The 6000-nt window shown below is 36.9% G+C and overlaps 1 protein-coding gene across 4 annotated transcripts in view; it reads left to right on the plus strand.

The window, feature by feature from the left end:
• The window catches only part of DNAJB4 (DnaJ heat shock protein family (Hsp40) member B4), a 40965-nt gene that overhangs the window by 2015 nt on the left and 32950 nt on the right, over nt 1-6000 (plus strand). Inside the window, exon 2 of one of the 4 annotated variants that reach the window (XM_024734605.1) lies at nt 1887-2096. The exons of the other annotated variants lie outside the window; for them this stretch is intronic. The gene's annotated coding sequence lies outside the window, so the exon portion shown is untranslated. The remainder of the gene's footprint in view (nt 1-1886; nt 2097-6000) is intronic. 4 annotated transcript variants of the gene reach the window in all.

Below are 6000 nucleotides of genomic sequence, written 5' to 3' on the forward strand. Positions count from 1 at the left end.
TTGTACAGCGAAGTATATAATGTATGTATGTAATGTCTCAAATGTAACAAGCACCCATGTATCTGCTTTCCAGGAATGTTCTCCAAAAAGTAGACCATTACCAGTACTCTTGAAGCTCAAGGGTGCCTTTACTTGAATGTATTACAATTGTTTCTTCATATAGCAGCTTAAAAGCTTTCTTTAAAACATAGATCATCTCACCTAGTCTTCTCTCCTGTTGCACTTTATTTTTTTTTTAATTTTTTTTTTTCCTGTTGCACTTTAAATCCCATCTCCTGGAATGGCCTAAGGGCGCCATGTAATCAGGCTACTATCTAAACACTCCTGCTCCTCATTCTATTTGAGCCACCTTGCTGTCCAAGAACATTCCTGCCTCTAGGGCTTTATGCTTGCATCTTCCTCTGCCTGATTCAGATGTTCTTATAGACCTTCACATGGATGATTTGCCCTCATCATTTGGGTCTCAGTTCAGATGTCATCTCCCTAGACCATCTCTGACCTCTGTTGTGCCATTCTGCAATCACTCTCCAATTACCATGTTCTCTTTATAGAATTTATCGGAAATTATGTCGTATGTGTTTACTTGTTTATTGTCTCTTCCATTAGATTGTAAACTGCTGGAGAGCAAGGACCTTGTCTGTCTCTACCACTGACTAGTCCCTAACACATAGTCTTAGCTTTCTAGATATTTGTTGAATGAATGAATGTCGAAAAAAATCCATCTCTACATTTTAGTTGATTTTGTGACCTTGGTCAAGTGAACTTAGACTCTGTGTCTCAGATTTCTCATCTACATAATGATCATAACCTGCATTGGTATCCTCAAATGAGGTATCTCTGTGAGCTCTTCAGAAACTGGAAAGTGCTATCAAATGGAAATTGGCTTTATTAAACATAGAATTTGGCTTCTGGTATTTCATAATTAGGAAAGGATAATCCGTGGTACTCCACTTCTATAAATTTTTTGGATTAAACATCTATGTTCAAATCTTAGTTTTGGTAAAACCCAGGATCTTGTAACAGCAACTGAATTGTAGGAAAACTATAACCAGTGACTTGATTTGGTTATATGTGAATTAGTTCTGAGTCCACTCAGTCTTCTCAAAGCCATTTGTAGTTTGCTGGTTACTCTAGATAATTTCATTATAACTGATGAAATCAGAGTTTTCTTGACTAAATGCATTTCCCTTTGCAATGTAAATCCTCTTAAAAGTGGATGTATCATAGCTAATCTAAAACTGGTTTATTGTGCTTTGAGAGATTGGCTAAATTTAAAGCTGAATTCTATTTTATAGCACTGTCTTATAGAAATTAGTATTCCATATTTCATTCTCAGGATGAAGCAAAAGTCAATGTTTTTAAGCTTATAAAAGTCTAGCTGGGGCATTCAGTTTTATCAAATAACAGAGTAAAAAGATTAGTAAAGATAGTACAAGTTGGAATGTACTGGCAACATTCTTCATTTTACCTTCTGATTTATTGGTTACCAAATGACTGATTCTTTCTCAGCATAACTTTCCATTGTTGGATTAGTTAAATCTGTGTGAAATATTAACAGATTCTTATTTTATAGCTATTGGAGAAAAAGTCCATTATAGCTTTTTGGATAGGCATTTTAGAGTGGCAAAATTGTACAGACTTCCTGCTTCATCTTTTATATCTATCACCCACCTCCTAACAACTCTTAGCCAAAAGGAGCTGATAACTTTATGCTGTATTCTGTGTGTCATTTGAACCAGGCCTGTATTTTCTCAGTGCACAGTCACAACAGATTCAGGTTAAATGTGAGGAGGAAAGTGGCCAGTTAGTTCAAAGTAAAGTAAGTGGTCCAGGATGTTGGTCATGGGTCTTAATGACTTTTGTATCCTTTCTGATTGAGTTTGTAGGATTCTGTTTCAGACTGTGTGAATGGAAGCAAGAACTATCAGTACTTGCATTATAAAGGACAAAGTTGTTAACACAAATGTAACTTGGGAACTTTGTGGAGAACAACAGTTTGACTAGTGTCTGAAACTGGAGGCAGCCCCATGTAGTGAAAAGAACTCTGGACTTGGTCCCAGAGGATCTAGATTCAAGTCTGACCCATGTGCCCTTTGGTAAGTCACATAACTTCCTTTTACCAGCATACCAGAGACGGCAGTTTAATCTGTTTTTGAAAAGTAAACGATAATAAAAATGTCTTATGTTTTTACACCATGATTTCTGTCTTTTCTCTTTCAGAAGTCACCATAGTATCATCTCACCCTCAGTTATTAGAAATTTCTTCTCTGATTTGGATGTCAGATTTAATAGTATGTCCTGATTGAAAGGCTGTTAGAGCATTGACAAATCCTCTAGGATATTGCTCATGACCATTGATTTGCCATAAATCCAGCCTTTTGCCATCCTTGTCATTCCCACCTATTCATAACTGTAGAGCCCTTGGGCCTTTGCACATATCTTTCTCTTTGTCAGGAACACTCCTCACCTCTTCCATTTCACTGTTGCCTGTTGAAAATTTTCCATTTTTCCAGAAAACCTGTCCAGAACTATCAAATTTAGGGATTCCTATTTGTATTCATGTACCATATCATGGTAATAATACCATAATATCATTTATTGTTTAGAATTCCCACTAGATTATAAGGTTCATGACAGTAAGGGCTATGCCTTTTTCTGTGTCTTTACTGCATAGCACACTCTAAAGTGCTATATACTGGGCACTGTAAGTGCTTTACATGTATTTTATTCATTTATCCTCACATTGGCTTTATGAGATAGGCGCTATTAAAATCTCCATTTTGCTGGGGTACAGATGAGCTAACGAATTTGTCCAGGCTCACATGTTAGTAAATGTTAGAGCTGAGATTTGAACCTAGGCAGCCTGACTTGAAAGAATGGAAGAATCTATTAAAAATCTATGAAATGTATCTCTTTGTAATTTCTAGGGTATGAGTCACAATTTGGTATTTCTTACTTGGATGTTTAAAATATTTGCATTAGTTTTTATCAAGACTTAGGCTAAAATTCTTCATGGGAAGACAGCTCTTAATGTAAGGTAATAAAAGTAGATTACTTACAAAATTTAAAAAACCCGTGTGTCGTGTAACATTATAGAAGCTTGTTTCTCTGTATTGCTAATTGCACTGGGTGGATTAGTAATATGCCTTACTAAAGTATATAGTGCTTTATGGTGTGTGTGTGTATATATACATATATACCTGTATATTTGATGATGATTAGTGTTATTTTTCAAATACATCGTTCAGGGGGTTTATGTGTTTGTAGTACACATCACTAACTAGGTTGTAAGACTTCTCAAGACAAGGATAGGATTGATTAATTTTAATTTTTCCCCTGTATTACCACACAGTCCCTGTGATAATGTTTGCAAAATTCATATATTTACTGTTCTTAGTCTCCCTTTATTTTGTGGTCAAAAGCATCTCTATTTGTTCCTCCCCTACTTAGATCATTTATTTATACATTGGTTCCTTTCACTTCTTCTGTTACATTTATCTTTTTCATTAAATTTTTAGCCAAGTAAAGAGTCTGATAAAAAATCATCTTTTTTCACGAAACTTAACCTGACTAACCAATTCCAGTGATCTTGCCCTTAATTTAATGGTTGTCTGCATTTGTTACAAGGAGATTTTTTTTAAATGTGAAAGCTGAGCCACAACTACCACTTCCAGAAACTCTGGTTTAACTGGTCTATATCTGTATCTGTAAAAACTTCCTATGTTGATTTTATTTGTTTATTTAATTTAGCTGTGCCGGATCTTAGTTGCGGCATGTGGGATCTTCATTGCAGCATGCATGCGGGATCTAGTTCCCTGACCAGGGATTGATACCTGGGCCGCCTGCATTGGGAGCGCAGAGTCTTAACCGTTGGACCTCCAGGGAAGTCCCCCTATGTTGACTTTTTTTAAGTGCAGCCCACACTTGAAAACCACTGAAATAAAAAGTCTATATGCTCCATCAGATTTTTGCTTATTTTTAATGCCTTGCAGTTTGTTCTCTAGTTGTTATGGGCATATAGTTTTGAGAACTCAAGCTCTAGAAACATTTTCTATTTTTGAACCTATCAACTTTTTGTTGATATAGGCTAATGGCAATGTTAATTGAACAGGGCCACCAGCATCATCTGGGGGTGCTTTTAAAAATGTGGATACTTGGGCCCCACCTGGATGTAGTGAATCATTTTTATGGGAAATTACACTTTTTTAAATGTGTCTTAGGGGAATATTCTGGTGGTCCAGTGGTTAGGACTAGGTGCTCTCATTGCCAGGGGCCTGGGTTCCATCCCTGGTTGGGGAACTAAGATCCCGCAAGCCATGGGGCATGGCCAAAAAAAAAAGCATCTTAGATTCTTATGCTCATCAAAGTTTGAAAACTGACACTTTATGCAAAAAGTACTTAATAAGTATTTACATAATTAAGCTGAATTAAAATTTGTCTCCCCAGCTAGACTGTAGCAAATGTTCTGAATACAAAGATCTTGTCCTTTCCCGTTTCTCCTCTGTGTAAGAGAGGGCCGTGGTCAAGGACTGGCTTTTACTCTTCGGCTTGCCCAGTATGGCTTAGTGCTTTTCTTTTGGTAGAAAGCCTGATAAATATTGAATTGAGTTTTATATGTAATCATACTTATTTTGCTGCAAAGCTAGAGCTAAAAACAAATTGTTGAATATGTGGTTACGAATGTTGGGGGCCTTCGAGGCTAGGTGGCACAGAAGAGTAGCTTCACTCGAACTTTTCCTAAGAACTTGGAAAGACTTTGAGGATCGTCTGGTCCATTTCTTTCATTTTATGGAGGCAACTGTGACCCAGATTGCTTGAGTGCTATGTACAAAGTGACAAGATTAATTGCAAGACTAGAGCCAAGACTAGATTCCTAGTCCAGTGCTCTTTATTTCATGAAATAAGTTCTCTTTGAAGCAGCAGTGATTAGGTTAAGTTTCAGATGGAGGTTTTCTGCTTCTTAGGTACAAGGGGAAGAAAACTCTGTGCACCAGCAGAAACAGCTGATTTTTTAAATCAGGACATCTGCCTTTACTCACATTTATTTTTTGAGATAGATTACTAGAAGATGGAGGATCTTTGCCGATGAAATCCTTAACTGAAGATGGGTGGGTGTGAGATATAGAACTCACTTGGCATACAATTTTGTTGTTGTTTTTAGTGGAACTTTGCTTCTCTGTCCTGACATTTCCATGTCTATTTATAGCAGTGATCTCTTTGGAATTTGCCTTCTGATTGTTTGTTCTTTTATGTTGCTTCATATTAACAGATATTCTCACTTCATTTTTAAAAGAGTGTATTTGAAAGGACTTGAGAAGGAAAAGAAGGAATAAAAAATTTTAAAGTATCTGAAATTACTATTTTCCTGTGACTTAACCATAATATTCTTCATAACAGATTATCTAATTATGTACCTAATAATACAAATACTAAATTTTCAAGATAGCATGGTAGTTTATTTTCTAAATTTAAAAGCATATCGGGACTTCCCTGGTGGCACAGTGGTTAAGAATCTGCCTGCCAATGCAGGGGACACGGGTTCGATCCCAGGTCTGGAAGATCCCACATGCTGTGGAGCAACTAAGCCCGTGAGCCACAACTACTGAGCCTGCGTTATAGAGCCCGAGAGCCACAACTACTGAGCCCACGCACCTAGAGCCCATGCTCCGCAACAAGAGAAGCCACTGCAATGAGAAGCCCGCACACCACAATGAAGAGTAGCCCCCCTCTTGTCTCAACTAGAGAAAGCCCACGTGCAGCAACTAAGACCCAATGCTGCTAAAAAAAAAAAAATTCAAAAAAAAAAACTGTATAAAAGCATATGAAGTCTACAATAAATTCCTTTTATCCAGGAGAGGTATTACTTTTAGATTTTAACAACCTTGCTTTTTTAACTGTACTTTGATATAAGTGAAGATCAAGAGATTTTATTTTAGTTAGAGTCTTTATTTTTTTTTTTTTTAGGTACGCGGGCCTCTCACTGTTGTGGCCTCTCCCGTT

This window comes from Neophocaena asiaeorientalis, unplaced genomic scaffold (genome assembly GCF_003031525.2).
Source record: "Neophocaena asiaeorientalis asiaeorientalis breed wild unplaced genomic scaffold, Neophocaena_asiaeorientalis_V1.1 scaffold15, whole genome shotgun sequence".
Taxonomy (NCBI): domain Eukaryota; kingdom Metazoa; phylum Chordata; class Mammalia; order Artiodactyla; family Phocoenidae; genus Neophocaena; species Neophocaena asiaeorientalis.